The sequence below is a fragment of the Crotalus tigris genome, unplaced genomic scaffold (assembly GCF_016545835.1).
Source record: "Crotalus tigris isolate CLP2741 ecotype Arizona unplaced genomic scaffold, ASM1654583v1 scf7180000020074.1721668, whole genome shotgun sequence".
Classification (NCBI taxonomy): domain Eukaryota; kingdom Metazoa; phylum Chordata; class Lepidosauria; order Squamata; family Viperidae; genus Crotalus; species Crotalus tigris.
The window spans coordinates 1,452,737-1,468,194 of record NW_024097846.1 but is presented as its reverse complement, the minus strand read 5'-3'; the positions used below and the strand labels follow the sequence as shown (position 1 = coordinate 1,468,194).

The following is a 15,458-nucleotide window of genomic DNA, read 5'->3' as shown; positions in this document are numbered from 1 at the left end:
ACTTGAATCATGATTACAGACCTATTTATCAATGTAGCTATGCCTCTACAATTTAGGTTGCATGTGCCCTTCACTCATAAAACCAGTGGCATGCCTGGGGTTAGCAGTTATAGACCAACATGTGTGAAATAATTTAGGTTGGACCCTGATTTTTCTTTGACCTTTCATAAGTATCTCTAAGTATTCTGTTCGATGCAGTAAAAGTGCTACACTCAATTTGCCAGCAAATTTGGAAAACTCAACAGTGGCCACAGGATTGGAAAAGGTCAGTTTACATTCCAATTCCAAAGAAAGGCAATGCCAAAGAATGTTCAAACTATCGCACCATTGCACACATTTCACATGCTAGTAAAGTTATGCTTAAAATCCTACAAGCTAGACTCCAGCAGTATGTGGATCGAGAACTACCAGAAGTACAGGCAGGATTTTGAAGAGGCAGAGTAACTAGAGATCAAATTGCCAACATACGCTGGATCATGGAGAAAGCTAGGGAGTTCCAGAAAAACATCTACTTCTGCTTCATTGACTATGCTAAAGCCTTTGATTGTGTGGATCACAACAAATTGTGGCAAGTTCTTAAAGAGATGGGAGTACCAGACCATCTCATTTGTCTCCTGAGAAACCTATATGTGGGTCAAGAAGCAACAGTGAGAACCGAACACGGACCCACTGATTGGTTCAAAATTGGAAAAGGAGTCCGGCAAGGCTGTATACTATCACCCTGCCTATTTAACTTATATGCAGAGCACATCATGAGAAAGGCAGGACTAGATGAATCAAAAGTTGGAATTAAGATTGCCGGGAGAAATATCAACAACCTAAGATATGCAGATGATACCACTCTAATGGCAGAAAGTGAAGAGGGACTAAAGAGCCTCTTGATGCGGGTGAAGAAGGAGAGTGCAAAAGTTGGCTTGAAACTCAACCTTAAGAAAACCAAAATCATGGCATCCGGCCCTCTCAATTCCTGGCAAATAGATGGGGAAGAAATGGAGGTAGTGACAGATTTTATTTTTCTGGGCTCAAAGATCACCTCAGGTGGGGACTGCAGCCAAGAAATTAAAAGACGCTTGCTCCTGGGGAGGAAAGCTATGGCAAATCTAGACAGCATACTAAAAAGCAGAGACATCACCCTGCCAACAAAAGTGCGTATAGTCCAGGCCATGGTTTTCCCAGTTGCAATGTATGGCTGTGAAAGTTGGACCATAAGAAAGGCTAAGCGCAAAAGAATTGAGCCCTTTGAACTATGGTGCTGGAGAAGACTCCTGCGAGTCCCTTGGACTGCAAGGCGTTCAAACCGGTCAGTCCTAGAAGAGATCAACCCCGACTGCTCTTTAGAAGGCCAGATCCTAAAGTTGAAACTCAAATACTTTGGCCACCTAATGAGAAGGAAGGACTCACTGGAGAAGAGCCTAATGCTGGGAAAGATTGAGGGCAATAGAAGAAGGGGACGACAGAGAATGAGATGGCTGGATGGAGTCACTGAAGGCAGTAGGTGTGAATTTAAATGGACTCCAGAAGATGGTAGAGGACAGGAAGACCTGGAGGAACGTTGTCCATGGGGTCGCGATGGGTCGGACACGACTTCGCAATTAACAACAACAACAAAGCATTCTGCTAATTTCACAAATATTGTGATGCTGGGGAATTTCCTTTCTTAAAAATGAAGGCTACCACTTTTAGATGGGAAGACTTTGAAGGATTATGAAATTACAGCACAGATTCTTGTGATAATTAAAATATCCCCTTCTTATTTCACAGTGGATCCCGAGTTATTTCACTTGTGACTTCTTTCTTGTCTGCCTTATACTGCACATAGCAAGACTGGAGCTTCTTAATGCCAAACAGCCCTCATTATAATTATTGGTGCTTGTTTTTTTTTTTTTACATCCCTTCCCAGTACCATCTGGCTTGGCCACCCTAGCCATCAATGCTATTTGCTAGATATATCCATAATTGCTATGCATGGCTCAGTTCAATAGGTTAGCTAACCATCTTTGAGACTGCAAGATATTTTGATAAATCAGCAGTCCTTACCCCAATGATTAAGAAGGAACTTGTTTTCTAGCAGCTTGCAAAGTTGATTTTGGAATTACCATATTGAAGCTTTAAAGGAAAGGGAACATCTGTTAATATCATTACCTTTATTTACTTTGCTTATAAAAGAACGCTCCAAGCCTTTTAATGTTGTTGATACATTTATCCAATCTGCAGAATGATTTTCTTTTTCATGCAAGATTTTGTTAGGCTACTGTGTGGTATTATTTAATGACAGCTGCATAACAAATTAAATTTGTGCTCACCTACAAATTGCTACTTGGCTCAAAATGAAACATTTACATTAAGTAAGAAGAGAGAATAGAATAGAGCTGAAAGGGACCTTAGAGGTCTTCTAGCCCAGCTCCCTGCTCAAGCAGGAGAACCTATACCATTTCAGATAAACGACTGTCCAGTCTCTTTTTAAAAACCTCCAGTGATGGAGCGCCCATGATTTCTGAGGGCAAGCTGTTCCACTAGTTAACTGTCCTCACTGTTAGGAAGTTTCTCCTTAATTCCAGGTTGCTTCTCTCCTTGATCAGTTTCCAATCATTGTTTCTTGTCCTGCCCTCAGGTGCTTTGGAGAATAGTTTGATGCTCTCTTCTTTGTGGCAGCCCCTCAAATACTGGAATATTGCTATCATGTCACCCCTGTTTTTTCTTTAGACTAGCCAAACCCAAGTCCTGCAGCTGTTCTTCAAGAGTATTTCTTGATATAGGGTTGGGTGAAACAGCAAGTTGGCCAGTGAAAAGAACAACATTATTGAATCTTTTGTGTTTTTGCATAGTATGTTTTTTCAGTTCTGAGTAGAAACAGTTATGTCAGGATTTCATGTTAGGTATTTTTCCAATCTCATTAGTGGCATCCAATGCTCTGAATATGGCAGAGAGATGGATAACATCACTGTATCCATCATGTTACGATACACACAGTTTATGGTAAAGGTTAACAATCTTTTCAAACAGCAAATGCCATTAAATTATTTTGCACGATGGCATAAGAGAAAAATGGTTTTTAAGTCAAAATTTCACAAGATTAAGTGCTTCTATGATTTTTTTTTTAAATGAAAAATTATGTACATGTAACTGCCATTTAGGGAGGACATCAGTCAGTGCTATATTGGATTGATTGTGATGAAAATGATCCCTCAAATTTCTTTTTGAATGTGATAAACAGAAAGTTTTCACTTATATTTTTAATTAACTGTGACTTCCCAAGTTGTCTGAATTAAATAAAAATGTTTAACTGTAATTTAGTTGAAGCAAGCTATTTACCCTAACTTCTCCCCTTCTTAGGGGAGATGCATGTGTTATCTTACACAATGCAGTTAACTTTTTATTATTAGTGCAGCATCTGAAACAACCTATTAAAAATAACAGCATGAAACATTAATTAAGAGCAAGGCTGAACTGGTGAATAATTTGTACAAAGCTTTGTCATTTGTGTAGATTAATTTAAAATGTAAGAGGGTTGTTATTTTGTTGTCTCCCTTATGATTGTGGAATTGACCACCTTTGTCAGATTTTATTTCCACAGTACTTGAAACCATTTTGGACTTTTTGCAAGGAACTGAAAGATCTGAAGAATTTATTTGGAGGCTTGATAATTAATATTATATGGGATTATCAAAAATAATGTAAACCCAATGTTAACCTTAGAATAAAAAATGATGTATTTTTATATCCATTTCTAATGCAGAGAAAGTTGGAAGTCATTCTGTTTCTACTTTTCTTACTTATTTTCTTTTCTGAACTTTTACTTTTATTCTTTCCTGAGCCTTTCTTTTAATTTTGTATTTTTATTTATCTTTTAGTTTCGTAACCTTTTTGGAAATCAATACAGTTATATAAGAAAGATTACCATAAGATGGTGTTGACCCAATTTATCCAAGTAATCATTTGGCAATTTTTGTTGTTGTTGTTGTTAAAAAAAAAGAGGTTACTAAGAGAGGAGTACTTTTAAATAAGCTTGTCAGATCAAAGCAAATCTAATAAATATTTACAGGTGGCCTACATTCAAGATTAAAAGGGTATATTTTTATAGACCCAAATTTGTCAAAATGCATAAAACCTTCATGATGTGAAATTGGACAGTTTTGTATATTTGAATAAAATGTGGAAAGAAGCTAGGTGTGCTAAAATCTTGACTGAGAATGGTCTTGGTGTTGTTTTAGAATCTATGGAATTCTTTTCCAGGCAAATCTTATCATTTTGGTAACGTATACTGTATCATTCTGAGATTATTTACATGAGGATTTGAAAGTAATTTAATAAAGCCAAATCAAGGGTAGGCAACCTGAGGCCCAGGATCAGATTTGCGAAGTACTTATTTTTGCAAACGTTTCATAAAATGGAAAGGGAGGAGGGGAACCAGCCTTCTCAATGTGAGCCTACCTGCTCTGCATCATCTCTCTGCCCACTGTAACCCTTACCACCCTATTGTGAAATAAGGATTTTAATTTCCATAGTCCATAACTTATCACTTATATTGGTCCCTAGTGGACATATTAGTTGAAGATGGCAAAGGTAATTGTCGTCCAAATTTTTGGGAGTAGAGAAAGTGAGGGAAGCTACCATAGCCGTTCAGAGTGCCGCTAAATCTAAGCACAAGAGATCAGTCTGTGCAATATGGTACATTCAGAGAAAATCAACAAAACTCAATGACCCTAAATAAATTAAGTCTTGTATATTTAATTTCATATTTCCTGTATGAATTATGTAAAGATTTCCCAGAGCAAAAAAAAAATCAGGACAGATAGGCCATGAATCTTACTCCCAGATACATTGGATGATCATACTTTACTATAGAATTATTTGTGACAGGTGTTATAAAATACGTTTCCTCAGTAAATCTTAGAACTTAAACTTGTACTTCCTCTCAGATATTCTTTTTGGCGTCATTTTAGTTTCTTCTACTTGTGCTTTTAATTCATTGTTTATTTAACTTATTTTGAAAGATCAGGAAATATAAATAAAGGAAAAAAATGATTTTCTATGCCTAGTGCACTAAAGAATAATAGCATAAACCTAAAAACATCCCAAATAACTTGCAGTTCAGTTTAATAAAGTCCACCCAATTTATTAAAATAAAAACTTCTTGGGCTTCAGCATTTTGTTCCAAGATTGTCTACGCATTTCATTGAAGCCTATTGCTTCATTGAGCAGAATCTAGAGTCTCTTTCCTTTTTCAGTTGCTGCTGTGCTGCATTAGTGTTTTTTTCCCAACACAACTCTTGCATTGGCAGGTATGGGAATAAGGATGCCAAATGAATACAGTACAGCCCAATTAGTGCTACATGTCAGTGTTGGATGTTTTAATTGAAAAGAAGGTAAACCTAGTCGGACAGCTCATGTGTCTGTGTAAGTGCATAGTACGAGTTGTGATTACCGGATAAATACATGCTATAAACTATAATGCTGCAACTGCAGAAAAAGCAAAATATCATGCTACCATTTTTAATTTATTTTGAGTAAATAACCTGCTCCACTATATGCATTAAATAAATAGGTAGGCCGCCCAAAGAATCCAGTGAGTACATTTCTCTGCTGAAGTCTGCACTGACTTCATATTTTTAATTCCCCTCATATTAGAACACAGGTAGTCCTTGACTTACAACCATAATTGAGCTCCTCAATCATAGTCATGATGGTCATTAAGCAGGTCATCACATAACTGCCCCCAATTTTATGCCCTTTTTTGCAGCAGTTGTTAAGCGAATGCGGTGGTCATTAAGTGAACCCTTTTATTGCTATGGGTGCTTTTTGCGATGAAACTGGAAGTACATTCTGGTTTTCAGCAAAAATGTAGGAAATCGTAATTATGTGATTATAGGGCAGGCAAATAGCCATAAATGAGAGCTGTTTTCCAAGCACACAAAATGCAGTCACATGACCTCAGGGAGGCAACCATTATAGCTTTGAGTCCAGGTTGTAAGTAGCTTTTGAGGGATCATTATAACTTTGATCGGTTACTAAGCTGAGGGCTAATCCAAGGATTACTTGCATAGAGTAATAGATGCACATACATAAAGAGTTCCACTGCTGTGGGAATGTATGCTTAAAAGTAAGACTGCAATTCCCACATGAATAATTGTGTACGTACACAATCAAAAATAGATAGGCAGATCACAATCATTTGTTTTTTAGCCTCAGATAACTCTGTAGCATGGAGAAACAAAGTTCAATAAAACAGCTGCAATAAAAGCAGTTTCTGGGGAGGAAAATCAATATGACACAAACACACATAATAATAAAGGCAGTCTTCATTATCAGTTTTGGGCTTTGATCACTTGTAGAGCGTAGGTCAAATCCATTCTCAAATTGCAAAAGGAAACAAACTGATAAATATAAATTTGCCTCTTGGCAGAGGAATTTTAAAAAACCTTTGTTATCAACCAATTAATTTTTATTTACAAATGCCAAACTGTTCTGAACATTGAATTTCATAGTTATAGTGCCTTCAAAGATTATTTAATTTTCATAATGTTTGCAATAATTGTTCCTCCACTTTATATATTTATTTATTTAATAAAACATATCCCTGCTTTTCCACAACAATGTGCGATTTTTGGATGAAAGACAAGGACGTCATATGTCTTATCATTGCACAGCTATTGGGTGTTAATGTGAAACATTAAAGGGATGAATTTGAAATAATGTTACCTGCAGCAGCACTGGTGACATTTTCAAAAAAGCAAAACATGGATAAATAAGACATACCTTATATAAATCTGCTTGGAGTATGGCACTGGAGAATTAAGTTTGTCTCTGTTACTGGCTGAATGTGTGAATAACATTTACATTGAGATGAAAAATACCCATTTGGACATGTCTGTGTATCTGTGGTGAACACTGAAAACTGATGAACTCTATATTACTTTAGATGGATGGATAGGATCAGTGGTGGGATTCAAATATGTGAACAACCGGTTCTCTGTGTGGATGCCACTTCCAAAAATCCATTCTGGGCCTGGGCAACAAAAAATTAGCTACCGGTTCTGCCGAAGTGGTGCAAACTGGCTGAATCCCACCAGTGGAAAGGATGATGGATAAGAAATTCTTTTCTCTTTGTAGTCTTCTTGCTAGATCCTTTGGGAATCTTGCTAAATATTGGGAATCTTCTCTCCTCCATCTTCCACCACTGTCTTCCCATTCTAGAATCTTCCGACAGCAGATGGATTTCCTGAATGATGCCTTTGTTTGGGTTCTGAAAGTGAGCCAGCTGTTTTCTCCTAAAAAGATCACCCAGTTAATGTTACCTGCTGAAACTAGGTTTGGATAGAAATCTGAATAACCATTTCGCTAAAGTCAAATGCACATTTTATTTATTACATTTTTATTCTGCCTCTATTTGTATTCATATCATATATCATATCATAATATATTTTGTAAAAGAAGAAGAGGAGGAGGAGGAGGAAGAAGAAGAAGAAGAAGAAGGAGAAGAAGAAGAAGAAGAAGAAGAAGAAGAAGAAGAAGAAGAAGAAGAAGAAGAAGAAGAAGAAGAAGAAGAAGAAGTTGGAAGGGACCTTGGAGGTCATCTAGTCCAACCCCCTGCTCAGGCAGGAAAACCTATACCATTTCGGACAAATGGCTGTCCAGTCTCTTCTTAAAAACTTCCAGTGTTGAAGCATTTACAGCTTCTGGAGGCAAGTTGTTCCACTGATTAATTATTCTAACTGGCAGGAAATTTCTCCTTAGTTCTAGGTTGCTTCTCTCTTTGGTTAGTTTCCATCCGTTGCTTCTTGTCCTGCCTTCAGGTGCTTTGGAGAATAGCTTGACTCCCTCGTCTTTGTGGCACCCCCTGAGATATTGGAACACTGCTATCATGTTACCCCTAGTCCTTCTCTTCATTAAACTAGACATACCCAATTCCAGCAACCGTTCCTTATATGTTTTAGCCTCCAGTCCCCTAATCATCTTTGTTGCTCTTCTCTGTACTCTTTCTAGAGTCTCAACATCTTTTTTACGTCATGGTGACCAAAACTGGATGCAATATTCCAAGTGTGGCCTTACCAAGGCATTGTAAAGTGGTATTAACATTTCACGTGATCTTGATTCAATCCTGATTAATGCAGCCTAGCACTGTGTTGGCTTTTTTGGCAGCTGCAGCACACTGCTGGCTCATATTTAAGTGATTGTCCACTAGGACTCCGAGGTCCCTCTCACAGTTACTACTATTGAGCAAGGTACCTGTGCATTTGTTTTTTCTTACCTAAATGTAGAACCTTACTTTTTTCACCATTGAATTTCATTTTGTTAGATAGCACCCAATGTTCAAGTCTGCCAAGATCCTTCTGTATCTTAAGCCTATCTTCTGGAGTGTTGGCTATTCCTGCCAGCTTAGTGTCATCTGCAAATCTGATGAGTTCCCCTTCCCCATCTATCCATCTATTGTATTGTATTGTATATTTTTGTATTATATTATTATATTATATCATATCATATCATATATCATATCATATTATTACATTACATTACATTATATTTTGTAATATAATAATATATATTACATTATGTTATATTATACTATATATTATTACATAATCTATTATAAGTTACTCAAAGTGGCAAACATATCTAATATTCCTTCCTCCTCCTAATTTCCCCATAACAAACCTGTGAGGTGGGTTGGGCTGAGAGAGAGAGGGACTGGCCCAAAGTCATCCAGACAGTTTTCATACCTAAGGTGGGCATATTTTAATGTTAAGACTAAAAAAAGCTCAGCTCCCTGTTTTTACCAGCATTTTCCTCACTGCAAAAGAGCAGTGTACATTTTGTTTTGGTACCTCATAGATTGTATAAAAGAAATCTAAAGGTTGCAGCCTAGCAACATCATCATAATAAAACTCTACATTTGATTTGCCTCATTGAAGGTCATGTTATTTTTTGGGAAGAGTTGTGCCTCAGTGAAAGAGCATATCTGATGGGGAGAAAGTTCTGGTTTCAGCTACTGACATTTCTGGCAAATGAAACACCTGAGATCTTGCAGGCTTGGTGCCTGTTAGCGGGTCTCTTTCCTATTCTTTGCTACTCGAACTCATGCACATTTGTGAGGAAATGCTGTAAATCAAGGGTGTTCAACCTTGGCAACTTTAAGACTTTTGGACTTCAACTCCCAGAATTCCCCAGCCTGCCATGCTGGCTAGGGAATTCTGGGAGTTGAAATCCACAAGTCTTAAAATTGCCAAGATTGGATGCCCCTGCTGTAAATGCAACCCAGGCCATATGCCTGTTGAAGGAACATGAAATAGGATTATAAATCTCTTAAGTGACAATCTAAAGCTCAGTGCCTGATCCATGTGTGGCAGAAGAAAGACAAACAGTAACTAATGGATATGAGGTGGGGGTTTTTTTTGTTTTTTTTTTGTTTTGAACAGGAGTTAAATAACCTTGTGGGTGCGAGGAGCAGATGGTGGTAAGGCTGCCAGAAAGTTTGGAACTTCTCCCAAACAATTCTTACTTGAAAGGGAGGGGGGAAATCCTCAGGGAATGCAAAATTGGCATGAGAATAATCCAGCTTTAGGAATCTTCCTTCCATGTGACACCTAAATTTAGCTTTTAAGGCTCACAGTGTGCACAGGCCAAATTACCCCATTTTCTGCGTTATTGTAAAATCAAGTGCTTGTGCCTGAATTGGCTAAGACTTGGAGTCATCAATCTATGGCTCTTCTGTACATAGATTCACAGTGGGAAAATGGGGAAGCTGTTCCGCGATCCATCCTTCACTAGTTCAAGTGCTGAAAAATGAGACACAACTGGCTTTTTTTTTTGTAATCCAAACACTCCCTTGAACCTGCCTTTTCTGTTTGGGTTATTTCGATAAGTCATACTTCACAGAATGAATTAGGAAGCCAAAAGGTTTTGTATAAAGAAGTCACTCCACTCCAGGCTATAGATAAAAGCACTTCTTCAGTGAAAACTCCACGGATACTGGAGTGGCTCCATCCATTCAGATGGGCTTTGGGATCGGATTTGAAGTAGGCAATGGCAGTCTTTCCTGGTTCTGTTTCTTGTAACTATTAATTGCTGTGATTCCTGGCATGACATTTCTAGCTTTGCATCTTGAATTGATTTCTTGCTTCTTGTGTATTGATTGCCTATTGATTATCTTTGACAGGGAGGAAATATGGTCTCATGACCCCTTAGGTCCATATCAGCATGATCAAAATCTAGGTTATATTTAGTTTCAGATTGGCATTAAGTGTTTAGGTTTGAAGCTTTAGTTTCACAAAGCGCTGGAATGAGAATTGTGTGCTACGTTTTTTCCTGAACAAAAATTCTACCATTGTTGAATATGTTAATTTCCCAGTATTATTTTCTAGCATTGTAGGAATTGATGTGTTTGGAGGCTTCCCATCATAGAGGTGGGACCTCTGAGATGATTTTATCTGAAAGGACTTTTTTAAAACTTTAATTAGTGAAAACAAAAAGAAAAAAGAAAAAAACTACACCACCTCAAATAAAAGAAAAGAGAAAGGTATATTAATACAATGAAGCAAGAAAATCTAAATATATAAGGATTAAAATAAATTAAATGTGACAATCTCTAATTAACTAAAATAAATTCATATAAAAACTGTGGTTAACAATAGAAAAATAATTCAGTCCTTAAGCTTATCATTAAATCTAGAACTTAGAGAAACATATTGTATCATCTTCTGGTTTAGAACAGAGAGACAAAAATAAGCAACTCTTATCCTGGATCCATTCAGGAGAGTGAGTTTCTTTCCAATCATCAGCCATACCCATCCTTCGTAGAGCCAAAGCTTTTTACAAGATGGCAAATTTTAGGAATATAGTTCAATATCACATTTAATTCCTTACCCATGATATTTCTTCCCCTTTTATGTATTGACACGTGAAATGATTTGAAACCAAAACAAGTTTAGAATTGGGCAAAAACAGATTTTATGAGTTAAAAAACCTTCAGATTTCTTAAAATGACAACATAAATAGTCTTAAAGTCCATCTCTTTTTAAACATTATTTGAGGGTTCCAATAAACATCAGGATCCATGAAAAATGCAGATGAAAAGAAACCAAAACTTTAATTTTATAAGGAATTAAAAAAGCATTGATCCCTTGTGTAGCTTAAGCTTCCACTAAAACCTCTGTGATTTAGAAACAAAATATATCTGTTATTCATTGTTAACATAATGAACTTCACAGCTTTCATTGTTGGAAATGAAGATTCTTATTTAGCATACTTGGACTATATAGCTTGCCAAAATTTCATTTTTTTAAGTTTAATTTTATTAAAATTAAAAAAATAAAGATTAAAAGCTATGAGAATAAAGAAAAGAAAGAAAAAATAAGGAAAGACAAAGCCAAAAGTGTAGATAAAAGAAAAGAAAGAAAATATAAAAAAGTAAATTCCAATTTTTTTACAGAAGTTATAAATTTACCTCTTACTGTATGGTTACAGCATATATCTCTCGTTTTTTTTATTATCCATTTCCTTTTCAAATAATAGTAACCATAAATTATAAATTCATTCTTTTCTGTGTCACTCAAAATGTCTATAAGCAATAAATATAACTATATTTTTTTTTCTTTGATCAAAAAAGTCAATTTGGCCACCTCAGCAAGTTCTATCATCTTCTTCATCCATTCTTATATTGTAAGTAACATCAAATCTTTCCACTTTTGTGCATATATTAATCTCACTGCAGTTATCATGTGAAAAACAAAGTCCCATGACTTTTTTCTGACTGATCAGTCCTAAAAGAAAAGCTTCTGTTTCAAGTTTATATTAATCTTAAAAATCTTCTCAATTAGTGTATGTATTTGAATCCAAAATATTCTGGCTTTTTACACATCCAGCAAGCATGGTAAAAAGTCCTTTCTAGTTGTTCACATTTCCAATATACATTTGAATTACCTTTATAAATTCTAGACAATTCCTCTAGTGGCATAAACCAATGATACATAATTTTATAAACGTTCTCTTTAGGATGATAACATAATGTAAGTTTCAATCCTTTCAGCCACATATTCTCCCACTGTTCCTTTTTTACATTGTAACCAAAATTTTTGCCCCATTTTATTTTGTTATTTACTTATTTATTAAATTAATATGTCACCATCTCTCAGAGTGATTCTGGGCATCTTACAAAAGATAAACAGGAAAACAATTAAGATTTTAATAACCATGAAAAAACCTAGAACCATGGAGATGGATGGCCATGAGGATGAGATCTTCTTACCCTGTCAACTGCCCTCAGACTCCCAAGACAACTGGCAAAACCAAGTTCATACATTTTAACTTATTAATAAATAAATTATAATTTTTTCACTTGTTCTTCTATTTCAAATTTCAGTAAAGTTTATAATTTTAGTCAGGGGTCTTCAAACTTGGTCCTTTTATGACTTGTGGACTTAAAAAGAGCTATGTTCAAATACCAGTGGTATAGACATTGATATTTGAACATAGATCTTTTTAACATTTATATTTTAGTATGTTTTATAATCTAGGTGAAATGTTAAGATATATTACTAGTCCATGTGTTTTTTATAACTTTTTATTTATTTTCTAATGTTACAATTACATCTTTGAAAAACAACGTGTCCATATGTTATATGCCATATGCTAAATAAATAAATTGTGATAACGTGTTCAACATTTGTACACAATTCTATTTCAAATTCAGTGTTAGACTGTTCAGAATAAAAAAAAATTATCTGTCTTAAATCTTTCTAATTATTGTATCTAAGAGAATTATTGATAAATATGTCCTTCTGCCACCAGATTTTTTCTTGGTTTTATTCATGTTGACAAATTCTAATAACTCAAAATGAGTTAGCCATTTTTACTTACTTATCATTTCATGTCTGTAAATGCTTCTTACACTGAAAGCCACAAAGGTATTTACAGGCTGCTTCAGGTTAAGGAGCCCTGGTGGTGCAGTGGTGAGAATGCAGTATTGCAGGCAAACTCTGTCCACAGCCTGGAATTCGATCCTTACTGGCTCATGGTTGACTCAGCCTTCCTTCCTTCCAAAGTTGGTAAAACGAGGACCCAGATTGTTTGGGGGCCAATATGCTGACATTATAAACTAACTGCCCAGAGAGTGCTGTAAAGGGTATGGGATGGTATATAAGTCTAAGTGCTACTGCTAGTGCTATTTTGGTTTGTATCTGTTCACTTATCAAGATTTTCAGAGTGTTATGTGTTTGCTCTACGAATGGGGCCAAAGAAGGAAATAATCATAAGTCTTGTTTAAATACAAACTATTGAATAAACAATAAAAGCAGAGTGAAATACCTCAAAATCTGGGAGGTTGAAGTCACTGTCATCATAAGGTAACTTCAGTGTGCCTGAGAATATTTGAGGGACTTCAGTCTGTTGTAATTGTTTTTCTCATTAACTTATATAACTGTGTACTAGGAAATAAAATTGGAACCTCTCCTAGAATATAAATAATCTTGATAATAGTTTTAATTTGAGAAGATTGATCTTAACAGCATTATAGCACTGAGCAGAGCTCTGCTAGCTCTTCGGATCATGTGGCTTATGCTTCATATACCTTCATCAGCCAATGATGGTGCACAAATCCATCTGAAATCAGACCTACAGTTTTGCCACCGATATGGCATCTTGATGGCACAGAGACTAAGTTATCTGAACAGCCCTGGGTCAACATCTCACTTTCCTAAGCATTAATGTGTCTGATTATATGTTCCAAAATGAGTTCGGCCTCCAGATCATTTTCTAATCTGAAAGGACTTCTGTAGGCCCTTACCTGGGAAGCAATCCAGTTGAACTCTTTGGGATTTTCTTCTGAATAAAAGCACTCCAGGGCACAGGCTTTTTCAATGAAGGAGAAGTGCTCCACTGGGTGAATAAGAGTGACATAACTAGCCTCTGCATCTCTGATAGCAACAAGAAACCTTGAAATACTTCACAGCTTTCCAGAGACTATTTTAGCTGCAAATGACAAAGGCACTGATGATTGCATTACTGTAATTCTCTGTTAATGAGAACTCCTGAGATTTCTAGCATGAACTGTGAATATAGAAATAATTTCTTTTTTCAGGATGCTTGCCATGAAGTGTCACTTAATTAGGTCACAATTAGAAAAACTAGCTTATCCCTGAGACAAAGTCATAATTGTTCCTATTTAATGTTATTTTTTTAAAAAAAATGTTAGCAACTGAAATCATAAATAGTTTCAGTTCACTTTATCTGAAAACAAATATGGTACAAAAGCATAACTAAATCCATGATTTGGCCCATGCGAGTTAAAGTTTTTTCCAGTGTATTTTTGCATTGTCTCCTTAGTTTATTGTAGAATGTTGTAAGACTCCTTCTCCTTCTTTTCCTCCTCCCTTCCTCCTCCTCCTCCTCCTCCTCCTCCTCCTCTCTGTAGATGGATTGCCCTATACGTGGATACTGTATATGAAAAGTGTACCTAAAATTTAGTTACAATTCGAGAAGTAATGAAACAATAGATCGAAGTATTTACACATAGTTGAAACTACAAACACAACTGATCAAACTAAGAAGGAGTTGTATGCTGGAAATTCGCTATTTGCTGTCCTTACCATATAGGCTAATAATAATAGTAGTAGTAAAGTTGGAAGGGACCTTGGAGGTCATCTAGTCCAACCCCCTGCTCGGGCAGGAAACCCTACACCATTTCGGACAAGTGGCTGTCCAGTCTCTTCTTAAAAACTTCCAGTGTTGGAGCATTTACTGCTTCTGGAGGCAGGCTGTTCCACTGATTAATTGTTCTCACTGTCAGGAAGTTTCTCCTTAGTTCTAGGTTGCTTCTCTCCTTGATTAGTTTCCACCCGTTGCTTCTTGTCCTGCCTTCAGGTGCTTTGGAAAATAGCTTAATTCCCTCTTCTTTATGGCAGCCCCTGAGATATTGGAATACTGCTATCATGTCCCCCCTTGTCCTTCTCTTCGTTAAACTAGACATACCCAATTCTAGCAACCGTTCCTTATATGTTTTAGCCTCCAGTCCCCTAATCATCTTTGTTGCTCTTCTCTGTACTCTTTCTAGAGTCTCAACATCTTTTTTACATCGTGGTGACCAAAACTGGATGCAGTATTCCAAGTGTGGCCTTACCAAGGCATTGAAGAGTGGTATTAATACTTCACGTGATCTTGATTCTATCCCTCTGTTAATGCAGCCTAGCACTGTGTTGGCCTTTTTGGCAGCTGCAGCACACTGCTGGCTCATATTTAAGTGATTGTCTACTAGGACTCCGAGGTCCCTCTCACAGTTACTACTATTGAGCATGGTGCCGCCTATGCTGTACTTGTGCATTTGGTTTTTCTTGCCTAAATGTAGAACCTTGCTTTTTTCACCATTGAATTTCATTTTGTTAGTTAGTGCCCAGTGTTCAAGTCTGTCCAGATCCTTCTGTATCTTAAGCCTGTCTTCTGGAGTGTTGGCTATTCCTGCCAGCTTGGTG

At 36.4% G+C, this 15,458-nt stretch overlaps 1 protein-coding gene across 6 annotated transcripts in view; it reads left to right on the top strand.

The window, feature by feature from the left end:
* The window catches only part of B3GALT1 (beta-1,3-galactosyltransferase 1), a 403,097-nt gene that overhangs the window by 77,140 nt on the left and 310,499 nt on the right, over positions 1-15,458 (top strand). Inside the window, exon 1 of one of the 6 annotated variants that reach the window (XM_039365433.1) lies at positions 11,564-11,655. The exons of the other annotated variants lie outside the window; for them this stretch is intronic. The gene's annotated coding sequence lies outside the window, so the exon portion shown is untranslated. Of the gene's footprint in view, positions 1-11,563; positions 11,656-15,458 lie in introns of those variants that run through there. 6 annotated transcript variants of the gene reach the window in all.